This window comes from Lemur catta, chromosome 1, assembly GCF_020740605.2.
Source record: "Lemur catta isolate mLemCat1 chromosome 1, mLemCat1.pri, whole genome shotgun sequence".
NCBI lineage: Eukaryota > Metazoa > Chordata > Mammalia > Primates > Lemuridae > Lemur > Lemur catta.
Window position 1 is genome coordinate 235,056,134 of NC_059128.1, and position 15,257 is coordinate 235,071,390.

Here is a 15,257-nt window from a genome sequence, read left to right on the forward strand (position 1 = left end):
TATTTCTTCAGATTGCCAACACAGGGATCACATGCATCAAAATTATCTGGGCTGCATATTAAAATGCAGATATCTGGGCCAGTCTCAGCAAATGAGAGTGTGTATGCCGGGCACTTAATCATTTCCCCAAAACACACTGAAAATAGTGATTCCTACTAGCATCTCATCCTTCCATGTAAATCCCATCACTCCCTGTTCATTCTTCTGGGCAATTTGGATTTCAGGTCGGACCTTCACAAATCTCCCCCTGCTGGAGCCCAGGAATCAGCACAGCCATGAGGATTGTCACCACCACTGCCACCCCTCGCCTCCATTGGCCCTGCTTCTCACTCCTACGGGGACATGAAATCCAAGGGCGAAGCAAAAAAGCGAGTGAAGAATTGTCCCAACCATTAGGCTCTGACATCAAGGCTGGGAACCCCAGAAGGTGGAGATGCAGGGAGGTGTGGTCAGTGTGATAGAAAAGGGGGTCCAGCCGGCCAGTGTCCCCAGCAGCCTGCACTCCCTGCCACACACCACAGCAGGGCCAAGTCCCCAGACCCAGGACGGGAAAGACCAGATCATACCCTTTCATGACGTGCCACTGAGAAAACTAAAAGGATTATACAATGAGCTATTCAGAGTGTGTTAAGAAGGTCACAGTAGAACAGTGGAGAAACATTTTAACTACCCTAAAATTTAGTCTATGACCTACCACTCAACAGGGATTTAGTTTTTACCATTTAATCTGTTACATTTAAAATTAACTGTTGTGTTTCTAAAGTCATTCATTTAATTAATTCGATGAATATTTATCAAATGCCTGCAGAGGATACAACATTCAGCAGAAACTGACCAGCTTCCTGCCCTTATGGAGTTTATATTCCAGTGGGGAAGAGAGTCATTGAGTAAATGATCACATAGGCAAAAGCACAATTACAAACTGTACTAAGTCCTATAACAGTGAGGTTCATGGTGTTATAAGGGTATATAACAGGAGAACGTGACCTGGTCACAGTGTCAGGGGCAGTGTCCATGAAGAACTGATGTCTGATCTAAGAAATGAGGTAATGAGTCAAAGTTAACCAGTCTCAGGGGGAGAGAGCATTTCAGACAGTGGGGCAATAGCATGTGCAAAGGTCCTGCGGTGGGGTAGGGTGAAGAAGCCCAAATGAAAGAAAGCAAATGTGCCCAAGTGCAGAGAGCAAGGGGAAGGGGAACCACATGGGTCTGGAACTCCAGGCAGAGGCTTTAAGAACAATGAGAACCATTAAAGGATTGAAGCAGGGGTTGCTATGGTTAGATTTGCATTTTGAAGCGATTACTTGGACTGCAGTGTAAAGTGAAGATGAAGAGGATCAAGGCTGGATGTGAGGAGACCAGTCAGGGGTTTTGATGGTTAATTTTATGTGTTAATTTGACTGGGTTAAGGGATGCCCAGATAGCTGGAGAAACATTTCTGGTGTGTCTGTGAGGGTGTTTCCAGAAGAGATCAGCATTTGAATTGACGGACTGAGTAAAGCAGACGGCCTCCCCCATTTGGGTGGGCATCCTCCAATGCATTGAAGGCCCCGACAGAACAAAAAAGTAGAGGAACGGCAAATTCACTCTGTCTGCCTAAGCAGGTATTGTGGCTTCACTTCCAGACCATTGCAATAAAGCAAATATCACAATAAAGTGAGTCATAAACATAAAAGTTATGTTTACACTGTGCTGTTCTAAGTGTGCAAGAGCATGATTTCTAAAATGATAGACTTGCTCGATGCAAGGTTGCCACAAACCTTCAATTTGTAAAAAACACAGTATCTATGAGGCTCAATAAAGTGAAGCGTAATAAAATAGGTGTCTGTGTGTGTGTGTGTATGTGTGTGCAGAGAGAGAGAGAGAGAGACAGAGACAGAGACAGAGACAGAGACAGAGAGAAAGGAGTATGCAATGGCAAGAAAACTTAATTTAAAGCAAATTTGGATTGAGACCAAATATATAGCAATAGAATTTGCATTGTTAAATAGAGTATTGATACTGGCTCATGCAACTGGAAGTCTGTTCTCATTATGATGATAGCTACTATTTCTCCCATTAGATTGATGAATTGCTGAAGGAAGGAAACAGTGAATTCATCTTAGTAAGTGAAAATCATTTCACTGAGTATGAATTTCATGTGGTCCAGCCCCAATACTTAAATACTCACAGGTTGAATATCAATGATCTCTAGCCTAGGCCACTCTCAATCAAAGGCAAACACGCAATGCTGTTCAAAGGGAGAAACACTATTATCTGAAATTTAACAAAGATCTTGAGAAATATTTAAATAGACTAAATCTACCTCTAATCTTTTTTTCCCTGAGTGGGAATGTTGTTCTGAAAGGTCTTCAGGCTGACATTGTCCGTTTACTTATCGATCGCATGCTTTCTGCTGTGCCAACAGCGTCATAGCCTTGGGGATCATTTTTGAATGTAGCTTTTTAATTTTTTTAATGAGGACAGTCTCCTGTATTAAAGGCAGACGGAAACTGGAAAGACGCTCTCTTTTCACACACACCATAGGCACACACACGCCCCCCTCTTTCAGTTTCCCTTTGCTGCCCTGCCTCTCTTCAGGAACCCTTGGTTTCTGCTGGAGTTTGGGAATAGGGTAACAAAATCACTTATCCAATCCTCACCTTTCAACTCCACACAGTTAAGAACTTGTCAAAAGGAGCAAGTGGAGGATCAAAGCAGAGTGTCAGCTTTAGCGGTGGTAAAGCTGGATTGGGTAACGCTGCAGGCTCCAAGCACAGGAGCTTTATGTAACGGACCAGAGAGCACAGGGCTCTTTGTTAGATTGTGCAGGAAACACAGCTGCACCACTTCCCCTCTGCTTCATGTCTGCACCCGGGGACCCACTGGACCAGGACTTAGTATTCACCTACAAGTGGAGAAGCAAGAACAAGAGACTCAGCTGGACACACCAGTGACAAACTAACCACATGGTGACTCGGTACAGGCATGTACAGCTCCTAGGAGTGCTTGATCTGGGAGGCTGAGAGAGAAAGAGCTGTGACCACATCGCCTGCATTGAGGGGAGTGGCTACAGCACCTTTCCCACAGGGGCCACTGACAATTCTAGATGCAAACAGAGAAACTATTATATTTCATTATTTCTCCAGTGGACATACTGCACAGGCTTTATGATTTCCCCTTTCATATCAAGCTCTGGTTATAGGTAGCCCAGAAATCCAAGGATGGAAAGGACCTTACTGAGGTAAAGTTTATTTATGTTCACCATTTTGGCAATTATTAACCCTCTTTTTCAACTAGAAGCGAGGAATTTTGAGATCAGCTAATTGAGTCTCTCTGAGAAGCTGATATGGTTTGTTATAAATGTGTTTTGCTTCCCAGACAATAGTGCTGTGATGGGATGGTTAGTCCATGAGTCTGTGAATAAATGAATAAAGCACACACCTGTTAAATTGTGTGCTGCACATAATGAAGAGGTTGTGATGTTTGTGGGTTTTTTTTTTTTTAAAGCAAAATGTTGTTTCTTTCCATTTGCTGCTCCTGAACAGTTTCTAAATGTAATGTCTTGTATATCTCCCCTTTCAGTAAAGCTCAAAGTACTTCATGGTGCTTACACATATGAATTCTAAATCTATTTATTGTCCTTGTCAATTCTCAGAGTTGCAAATATAAACACTGTGATTTGACATAGGAGCAAGGGAAAATATACCAACATTCTAATCCTGCCCCAGGTTATATCCTAAGTCAAAGATGGAGAAGCAGGAGTGATAAAGTCTGAAATGGTACCAGGAGGCATGCTTGGTTGGGCAAGTACCCTGGGGAAGGGCACAAGGTGTGCAGGATTCTGGAGAAACTCACCAAAGTCTTGGAGCCTTAGGTCCCAATTCAGGAACACCTACCATGAATGACATCTCCATGCCAGGAACGTGGTCATTGTGTCCGTGGCCCAGGCCAACAGAAGAAGGAAACCATGAAGATGCTGGCTTTTAAAACTTACGCATGGATAGCTTCTGGGTTCTTAGGTGCATAATTTCAAAAACAATGTCCTCTTCTGGAGTGGGGAAATGTACTCCATTATGAAGACATTACATCATTATCTAAGCTAAACAATAATTACAGTATTGATTTTTATCTACTTTGTACCTATTATCTCTCAAGATATGCAGGGAAGAGAGTACAGGCTTTGAAGTTAGGACAATTTCAGTTCAAATTCATACTCCATATTCTAGTCATCTGTCATTGGTCAAACTACTTAGCGTAACCTGAATTTGTTTACTTATCCCCCCACAATGGACACAAAATTGTTATAGAGTTGAGCTGTTGGGGGAATTAAATGAGTGTGTGTGTGTGTGTGTGTGTGTGTGTGTGTGTGTGTGTGTAAATGTAACACACCCAGGTTGAAACAGACCTGTAGAAGTTAGCTGTTTTTACTGGGGTTTGGTCACTTTATGTACTACATAATTTATTGGTCTACCTGTTCCATATATATTTATCTGAAGAGGTTTTTTAACTTGAAGTTTTCATAGAGAGAAAGAAAGAAAGGGAGAGAATGAAAAACAAAGAAAAAATGAAAGATAAAGAAAAAGAGTCTGAAAAGTGCCACATCACCGAGAGCTACATCCTGTTGGTTACATAGTTGAGTTAGCCACAGTGCATCACTAAACTATATGTTATATTACAATGTACATCCAGTAGGAACCTACAATTCCTCCTCACTAGCAACTGTAGAAGACTCCCATAGGAAAGGTCAATAGAATAATCTACAGTCTGGGATAAACTTTTCTTTTATCCTTAATTCAGCTTAGGCTTTCCTACATGCTCTGAGCAGTTGCCTCCTTCTTAGCCTGCCCCATTCACAGTGTTTTCTCATTCACTTGCTCCAAGTTCACTTTACTCTGAGAAGAGCCCTTATCACTGTGTTGCTAAGGAAGGTCTCATGCTCTCTAGTACATTGAGCCAAAAATGCTTGCCACTGTTTATTATACTTGGAATACCATCGAAATACTTCTCTTAACTTGTTTTTGTTTCCCGGAAGTCGTCTTTCTCTTTCTTATCTGAACATTCTATGTTGTCACCATGGAGATGAGGAGATTTCTGTTTTTGTTTTTGTTTTCATTCTCTGCTCCTTCTGATGGATGGATTAATTTCCATCTTGGTTTCAACCTGAACCAAACACATGGACGCCATGACACTTTCTGTGTAATATCTGCACGTTAAAGGTACCTGCAGCCACAGCAGATCAAGGCTATACCCCTTAAGGATTTACATCTAGTGCTGAGTGGGCTCCTAAAGCACTTCAAGTGATAATGAAAACTGTTATCTTCAAGCTGCATTTTCAGAGGTTTGTCAGCAGGGCCCTCTGGTCTTATAAAATAACTAAGTAGGAGGAATCAGTGAAAGCCATCTGGCCTTCAAACACTGCTTTCCTCTCTCTCACCCCGTCACTTTTCTACAGTTCCTGAAGTGCTCAGCGTTGTTCATTCATTCTTAAATCAACAATATTCACTGAGGTCCTCCAAGTGTTCCACCAGGGCGCTGGTTGGTGGGAATTAATATAATGGTATATGCAGATGAATATACATGAGCTGTACACACAGAGCTCACAGTTAAACTGGAAGGGGACAATTAAACATGTGACCACAATGATGGGTGCCAAGTGCCGTGATGGGAGAAGCCCACTTTGCTTAGGAGCCTTCCTGAGATCTCCTAACCCACGGGGGGGAGGCACGCAGGAGGAAGTCATATTTTTAACAATCCTATGTGTCATTCTTTTGAACCAAGGCATTTATTTATCCTTGTTAAAATGCAAGCCACTTACCACTTACCCAGAGTAATAACACTTTTGGATCATAAGAACTCTGGGTATTTTAGCACATATTATACATCCACCAACTGAGGCCCTGAGGAAAGGAATATTAGAATCGTTGAATCTTAGATGGCAGCAAAAGGGATATAAAGCCCAGGGCCATGTTTAAAGAGCAGGGAGCCACTTTGCGGGGGGGGGATTTTGTCTGCAGAAATTTGGGGTACCTGGGACTCAAGAGAGGGCTTAGGCTCAAGACACTAAAACATGACGTAGGCTGCAGCAGTGATTCCACCTGCATGACAGTTTTGCCTAAAGCCTACTCTGCTCTTGAGCTAACAACTCCCACTCATAAGGGAAAATGCCTCCACTTGGCTTCTAGATACTGAAAGTGAAGGGTAAGAGGAAAAATACCTTTATAAAATCTGATAGCATGTCGAAGGTAGTTATGTGCCAAGACAAATTTGGCTAAAAAATTTTTTCATTTTCCTACAGGTTATCTCTATGACCTCTCCTTATAGGTAAATTGTCTGTAAGTGTGTGATTCTAAGACTCAGTGTAAAAAATTGGTCTTTCATTGCTTGATTACATTACCTGGACACATGTCAGCACCTATACTTCCGCCTTCCTATAGCATCACTAAAGTGCCAATACAAGAGTCTCCTGTTTATTATCTAGAAAAGCTTTCAACTTAAAATTATCACAGTGTAATTTAGACAGGCATTTCAAGATGTAATAAAAATCCCTAACCCTAATCTCAACCTGTGTCATTTTTTAATCCAATTCAGAACACTTGTCAAGTGATTGAGTAGAAGGGTATCTTCTATTAAGCAAATGCCAGGAGGTGTTTTCTTGTGAAAATGAAGAGAGTTAACAAGTTTTTAGCAATTGGGAATTTTGTCTCTTCTCCCATTCCTGCTTTAAGAGATGCTCTAACTCTGCAAGTGAGAATCCCTGCCTCTCTTCCTGCTAGTACATTGTGTGTGCATGTGTGCATGTATGCATGGGATGCACACCCACGTTTGTAGTAAAGAGGAGATTGAATTTAGTGTTCCCACTTTTCCTATGAGACAAAGGTCTGTTCTTTATGTCCCCATATGGAACTGTGGAAATGGGGCATGCTTCATGGAAATGATAACATTTTATAGTGTACAGAGAACTTTCACTTTATCCAAACAACAAATCTGTGAAGAAAGTGGGTTAGTTCATAGACATTCTTCTCCTTGCTGACTTTCAATGTATGGATGTTCACAGATAAAAAGAAAGCTCTCCTGTGAGGACACACTGCATGGTGCCAGCAGATGATGTTGGAATGTGTGCTGCTGCCTTTTGGACTCTAAAACTGCACTGTTCACCCATCAATGCATTTTGCTGTGTTTGTGGGGGTTTATTTGAGAAATTTTCCCAAGCATTATTATTAACCACATCAGATCCAAAAACCCCAAGAATGGGGAGAGTGTTAAAAGCCCGTGTTGAGATATACAATTACTGTGGAAATGGAAGAGACTTTTTAAAATTAAAAGTGGTGCGGTGGCTGGTCACGGTGGCTCACGCCTGTAATCCTAGCACTTGGGAGGCTGAGGTGGGCGGATTGTTTGATCTCAGGAGTTTGAGACCAGCCTGAGCAAGAGCGAGACCCGTCTCTACTAAAAATAGAAAGAAATTATATGGACAGCTAAAAATATATATAGAAAAAATTAGCCGGGCATGGTGGCACATGCCTGTAGTCCCAGCTACTCGGGAGGCTGAGGCAGGAGGATCACTTGAGCCCAGGAGTTTGAGGTTGCTGTGACCTAGGCTGACGCCATGGCACTCAATCTAGCCCAGGCAACAGAGTGAGACCCTGTCTCAAAAAAAAAAAAAAAAAAAAAAAGTGGTGAGGGGAAAAAAAAGTAATGCTTCATGTGAATACAGAATGAATTATTCAAGAGTGGAAATGATTATGAAAGGCAAAGAGCAAATTATGCAGCATACAAAAGTGCTGAGCCTATGTTGATGGACAATCGCAGCAAGAGAGTAGAAGAGGGACACAAAGGGTAACTTTTGGGGGGTGTCCAGGTAGACCATGGATGGGTAGGAGCCTAGCAGATGAGGCTCCGCTCATGAAATGGCTGCCAGAAAGAAAGACTCTTCCAGCCTGGTTACATCCACACCAGCAGAGGGGTGAGGTGGTAAGGAGGGAGGCTGCGGTTGCTAAGGATTTCCCCAGAACACTTGGGAAATCTCCAGGGAGTGCAGTTATCTGCTGCCACAAAATTCCAGTAGAGACAAACAAAAATAATTCCGGGGAAAAATGTCATCCACTCATTCAAAAACTATATTTTTCATGCCTTCGAGGTGCCAAGGCTTATTCTGTTACCTAGGCATACATGGCATAGAACACATATGAACAGGAAGACCATGGCCTTGGGCAAAAGCTTTAAGAAACTGGTTCATACTCCTATTCCTGGAATTACATTTGGGACTGCAAGTTTAGTCACTTTGGAATTTACAAATGGATTCACTTACAAACTGATTGTAAGTAGAGCAGTCTCTGTGTTAGTACTTCCAGTATACTCGTGAGGAAACAGGGCTATGAAGGGCATAAGAGACTTGTCCCAAGTAGTCAGAGGTGGAATGAAACTTCAAATCCAGGTGTTGACTTCAAACCAGTGTTTTTTTCTACTGCATCACATATTTACAATAAGATCCAGTATACTGTCTTAAAGATGGACCAAAAACTGATCTCAAAATTTCCTTTCTCCAATTCTTGGAAGCAAATGATATGCAATGCCTTTGGTTTATTTTATTTTATTTTATTTTATTTTTTGCATATGATGAATAGCTACCTTCTAGTAACTTACTAAGTATTTATTGAAGATCACTAAATTATGCTACACTGATCTAAAATTAACACGCTACTAGAGTTTGCCAAGGACTTAATTCTGTGTTCTACTAAGAAGATTGCATAGCACCAAAGGGCTGTCAATTCTGGCATGTGACCCACTTAGAGACATGGAGATAGTTGGGAACTTCCGTAATTTTTAGTAAATATGCTGTATCTTTTAAGCGTTGTTATCATGAGTGGGCTGGAGATTTCAATTTCCGCCATTCTTATGCTTAATTATAGCTCATTGTTAATTTAATTTAAAAATTCTCATTTAATTTGTGGTGAGTTGTTGGGTTAATTCTACAGTGAATAGGATTGTACCAACAGTATTTTGGTTTAAAATTATCCAATGACTAGGTTTTAAGACATAGGTCCATTGAAACTCTAAATAGGAAATGATTTTGCTAATGCACATATATGTAGAATCCACCCTCACCCAACAAATGTACTTGTACAGAGACACTCATTTTTATCAAGTTCTTTATTATTGGAAAGTGGGAATGAGTAGAAGAGTGAACATAAGGATATTTTCCACTCCTGCTCAAAAACATCTGAGAGTCATTTTTAACCTCTAGAAAACTATTACTACTATCTTTTAGGTCCAAGTGCCATTCACGACTGGTTAGCTATCCGAAAGCCATCCTTAACCCACTTCCCCCTTGCTGGCTTTCACCACAGAGGCTGGAAAATAAAATACATGCTTTCTCTGTTTTTCTTAAAGCTAGGGACAGTCATGTGATCCTGCTCTGGCCCATGAAATGTAAATTCAAGCCTTCTGGGGAGGCCACTTACAGAGTTTTTTATTTCCTGATAAATAAGGGCACCCCCACCTCCAAATTTTTCTAGCTTTGAAGTCAATCCCCGAAACAACAGCTATTCTGCAACTATGAAGAAAGTAGCAACAGGATCACAAAGGTATGTTGTTAAAATCCTGAACATATGCTGACTGTTGCCTACCTGCACATTTCTTATTATGGAAGAAAAAGTAAACCCTTATCTGGTAAGGTCAAAGAGTACTGAGTTTTTTGTTAGGATCCAAAAGCATCTTCATTAACACTTATGTATGGTTAGGTAGGGATTTAGGTGCTGGCTTTTGCATATAATCGTTATTTATAGCATTGCTTCTGAGGAAAAAATGTTCTGGGTTCAAACAGATTTATGAATTTTAAACAATTAATACATAATCCCCTAACTGATAAATTAGTTCAACTGTTCATTTTCACTATATCTCCCTCAACCTCCTACTCTTGCTAGCACTCACACACACATTTGTGTGCTCACACCTGCTCCAAGACCTATATTTGCCCCTATTACCTAGTGATGGGATGATAAATTGGTTTCATCTTAGGCGCCAACAGAGATAGATTGCTAGTGGCTGTCTGGATCACTATGTTGAGAATAATTTTGAAGCAGACGACACAACTCATAAGGAAGAGCGTAGTGATCAATCGGCCAAGTCCGCCATGGAGGTGAAAAATGGAGCAGCAGCACCTGTGTTTTTGTAACAGTTGACCTGATGCAGTGTATCAAATTTCAATTGCTCAGCTGAGTGTAATCCCTTCTCTTCTCTTAACCCTGTAGGCAGAAATTTAGCGTTTTCAAACTGGGACATTTAGTCCCTAATGTTGGCTATAGTTTACTAACTAGAAAGTCAGGGTATGCTAAATAAGACAATATCCAGCTAGAATATTTAAGTTGGAATTGTATAGAAAATGTCATATGTAAAAAACATTTAATAAATGCTGTGCTAGCCATGAGGGTGCACCACTTTCCCCTCCCTTCAAGGAGGAACTTGCCATTTAGCTGCAAGAAGTATGGATAGTGAACAGCCTCCAGTTACAGAGCCTGCAGAATCCACCTTAACTTTAAGCCAAGGCCATGTGCTTCCTAGGTGGACCCAGACATTGGCTGAACATGGTAGGGGGTCACGGGCTGGCCATATCTATCCGATGCAGGGCTCCTCTACAGGCAGTCTTTGCTCTGGGACTCCCATTGTATTGGCTGAGACTTCATCAGATCTGCATCATGGTCTAAGGCGCTCCCAGATCCATTCTGCTTCCTTCCACCTCTCCTTTCATAAGTGCCAGGGCAGCATCCCTGCCCCACCTTGATACCTCCCTCTTTATCTTTCACAGGTGTGACCCCCTCCTTCTCAAGCACTCCTAAATCCATCAGGCTGTCTGCTTTCTGGAGACTCCAAACTGATACACACCTCTGCTACGGATATGCCTACTTACACTTACAAAGCATTTACATTAAATGTTCAACATGTCAAAAGAGGCAAAGTACTATATTGGCTTTGGCATCAGAGAATATTGATTAAAATCCCAGACACTAATCACAGAGTGGCATCGAACTAGTGTCTTCATCCTTAAAATGAGGATGATGATGGTGATACTTGATAGGGCTGTGTTGAGTATTAAATGAGGTCGTATTCATGAAGTTGATTTCTAAACTATTAAGCATTGTATAACTTTCAGTTATCACTATTATTTTTATTATTTCAAGTGATTTTAAACACCAATTACCCGCTAATTAATTAACATACCTTTATAAATATTTCTGGAAATCTCACCATGTAACTGGTGTTGATTCCGGAAATGAGAAAGACAGAGTTCGTGCTCTAGTGAATCTCACATTTTCTAAATTAACCTAGTAAATATGAGTTTCGTTTAAAATATAGTAATAAGTTAGCAACAGTTCACTAACAAGGGCGGCCATCTTCCTGGCTGGGTTCGACTCTAGACTATAATAGTTTGGCCTCACCCTGGGGTTTGTCTTTGTTGATCTTTGCTGCTGAACTGCCTTTTCTTTCTTTTGGTTTCACCATCCTTGATGCTGTGAATCCTGCAGGGGGCTAACAGACTAGTGCGATCGCTTCCTACTACACCCACGGCTCAGCGGGCTGCGCCGCTTGCCTTATGCACTTGCTATTTTTCTCTTTGCTTTTCTCTGCTTTCTGACCCTACCTCACTTTTCCCGAACACTTGCTACGTCTCCCCTCTCTGCCCCCATTTCTCTTTTCTTCACTTTTGCTTTACTCTCGGTTTCTCCAGGTGGCCTTGCTGTTTGCGTAGAGAAGAACAAACTTCCTGGCAGCGGTACACCTGCAGTACTCAGGAAGACGCCTCCCAGGAAACAAGACCTCTGCTTCTGACACTTCCTGGAGCTGGGTTAGCCACAGGAATCAACGTATGTCTCTGAGACGTTTCAAATTAACTCAGGCCTCAATGAGGGAGAGAGGGATGAGCCATCCATTACAGGCTATGGTCAGGGTCAGCTGGTCACCATCCACTGGTTGGACTCTGGCTATGCTGTAGACAAAGTCAATTGTCTGCATAAATGCAAAACCCTCTGGGCCAAGACAGGAATGGCCCGCCACAGTCCTCACTCATAATTTTTAAAATGGATTTTTTAGTTTTTACCCTAATGTCTAGTAATCTATATAGATCAGTGGCTATCAAAAATTTTGATCATGCTCTACCGTTAGAAATAAACATGTGTGTGCAGAAATATATATACACATATATATGTATGTGTATTTGTATACACACAACTATTTGTATACCTGAAACAAAAGTTGCACAAAACAATACTTAACCCTCATTACATGCAGAGCTCAAATTTTTGAATCTCATTTTAATCTATTCTATTTTAATAACTTTTTAAAAAATGCTGGTATTGACTTAGGGATTTTTAACCTGTGTGTGTGTGTGTGTGTGTGAGTGTGTGTGTGATTCCTACCCAGTGTGGTGAAGCCTATGGATCCTTTCTTGGAGTGATGTTTTTAAATGCATAAAATAAAACTCAAAGGAAATCAATTATATTAAAGTACAATCCTAGACTTGGGCCTCTTGTTGGGGGGAGCAGTGTCCCTGGACCCCAGGTTAAGAGCCCTGCATGAATACATTGATTTCACACACAGCTCACTGCTGAGCCACAACCTGCAGTTCGGAAAACATGGCTGTAGACAAAGCCTTGGAACATTTTGTAGTAATTAAATATTTTAGATGCTTATTATCTTGTCATGGTTTTAACACTCTCTTTTCCCTCCCTTTCCCTGTGCTGCCCTTTCCAGTCACCTCCCACACAAGCACACACATATACACACGTATGCACACACATACATGCCTGCATACACATGCACAAAGCACACACATGCACATACACATGCAGGCACACCCATGCAGATCTTAGGTCACATATCTGGAACAAGATGAGGCACTAGACCACTGGATCCAGCCCCTCGTGTGTCCCCAGTCCAGCTCCCCGACTGCCCCTGGATCCCAGCTCCTCTGGTTCCCACCTCAGAACCACTCCAAAGGCTCATTTTCTCTGTGGGACGGTGCTCACATCAGGGCTTTCTTATTTTCTTTCACGGCACTGTGAGCTGCCGGGACCATTCTGCCCCAGAATAATGGTGGAGACTGGTGGTGGCACAGCCCAGAGCCCCGACCTTTGTTTTCTCAGGCTTCAGTGGACCTTCTGTGGCAGGTGTTTCCTGACAAAGCAGTTCCTCCCCGTGTTACCCCAGCCTGCAGCTGAAGCTCTGACTGGGCTCGCGGTGGCCATGCCGAACACACTGCGTCCCCAACATGGAGCAGCCTAGCGAGGGGGCACAGTGGGGAAAGGCAGCTACTGGCACAGCTGAATTACGCAAATGCTTTCTCAAATTGCTACTGCAGTTTCCTGCTGCCATAGCAAAAATGCCCAGGGTGCACTGTTTTCTCCTTTGTGTGTGGGAAGATGATGGTTATCTGAACGGATTCCAGGCAACAGACAGTGACAGAAGGTCCCCTTCTCTTGAGGCATGTTATGTGCTGAATTGTGTCTCCCCAAAAAGACATGTTGCAGTCCTAACCCCCAGTGTCTCACAATGTGACCTTATTTGGAGATAGGGTGCTTTTAGAGATAATCAAATTAAAATGAGGTAATTAGGATGTCTAAGCCAATAAGACTGGTGTCTTACAAAAAGGTGAAATTTGGGCACCGAGACAGACACTCATGGAGGGAAGACAGCCATCTATAAGCCAAGGAGAGCGGCCTAGAACATAGCCTTCCCTCACAGCCCTCAGGGGCCAACCCTGACTTCGGACTTCCAGCCTCCAGACTGTGAGACAGTAAAAACAGCAACTCTGCCCGTTCTTCTGATTTTGAAGTCAAAATGAGGAGCAGAGGGTGTTTCCCCCCTGTGTGACCCCAGCAGCCTGGAGTTTCAAAGGACAGATGAAGGGCTGATCACACCCCTGCAATGCCCAGTGGGTTCAGGCTTCCTGTGGCCAAAACAATTTTCATACTCCCATGAACAAAGAGGAAATAGGAGGAAAAAGAACTTAAATTTACTTCCTCTTTGGGGTAAGAGCAATGCTCTAGAATTGATTCTATTAGCAGAACTCTCTGACCCCAAATTTGAATGTTTTTACCACACCCAGTACTCATAATTTTTAAAACAGATTTTCTGAGTTTTGCCCTAATGACTAGTAGCTATAGACCACTGACTATCTATTTTTCATCACACTCTACAGTTAGAAATGCAAACATACAGAATAGGGCCTCAGATGTGTTCGATCCGATCACTCCATGTAGGTAGGAGGACACTGAAGCCCACAGAGGAGACAGTACTTACCCAAGGTCACACAGCAGGAAGGAGTGAGTCAGGGCCTCAAATCCACATCTTCTGCCCTCTCCTCCCAGGTCCCCATCACTGTCGGGCTGCCATGCTGCATCCTGCTAAGGAGGTTTCCACTATAAAATCCCACACCTTGAAAATTAAATTTTTTTCATTCACACCTTACCACACTTCCCTCATGCAAGCATTTGGAAGTTGAAAGGCCACAGAGGCTTTATGAAATTACTCGGAAGAATTGACAAGCCAGCTAATGACAAAAGCCTTTATTTCAAAATCTTTGTTTTTCATGAAGATAGCTTTTTTCCCCTCAGACGAAACTAAATTTTTCTTTTTCTGGTATACTTCTAATTGTGCCTAGAAGAATTGGCCTTCCTTTGCAAACCCATTTGAAATAGTTCTTTCATCACTTTTCAATGGTCCCTTTTTTAACAAATGAAATTCTAAAACTTTTTTTATCTTCATTTTTTAACCGTTAGTCCTTTTCCTTTATCATAATTCACTTTTCCTATAGCATTCAATGAATTATACAATTAATTACTTTTTCAGCTTTCAAACGGTTTGCTATTGTATATGTCATAGTTTTCTTCTGGATGAGAAAACACTTATTTCACACAATAGTGCCATTGCTTTTATTATTCTTCCTGTCACTGAGGGGGGAAAAGACCAAGAACCAAACAATAAGACTTTTATTTATAGCCACTGGGGAGCTGTCCTGAAGGGTCACTACAAGCCTCTGTCATTGTGCGCTTCCATCTTGGACGTGCCATCTGAGATGCGCGGACTGGCAGGAGGCTTCCAGACTGGGGTGTCTGACCCCCTCGTTTCACAGAAGAAACTGAGGGACATACATCATCCCAGGGCCACACAGCTGACTAGTGCCAGATCCAGAACTGAGCTTCAGGTCTCTGAATCCCAACCCACTGTCTTTTCAACTGCCAGTAAATCCCCAGATTTCTTTCTGAATTCTCTGAGTTCAT

At 42.1% G+C, this 15,257-nt stretch overlaps 1 long non-coding RNA gene across 1 annotated transcript in view; it reads right to left on the reverse strand.

Annotated features, from left to right (window-relative positions):
* The window catches only part of LOC123630572, a 34,996-nt gene extending 20,562 nt beyond the window's left edge, over positions 1-14,434 (reverse strand). Inside the window, exon 1 of the long non-coding RNA XR_006732705.1 lies at positions 14,278-14,434. This is a non-coding gene — a long non-coding RNA (uncharacterized LOC123630572). The remainder of the gene's footprint in view (positions 1-14,277) is intronic.
* Positions 14,435-15,257: the final 823 nt, after the last annotated feature.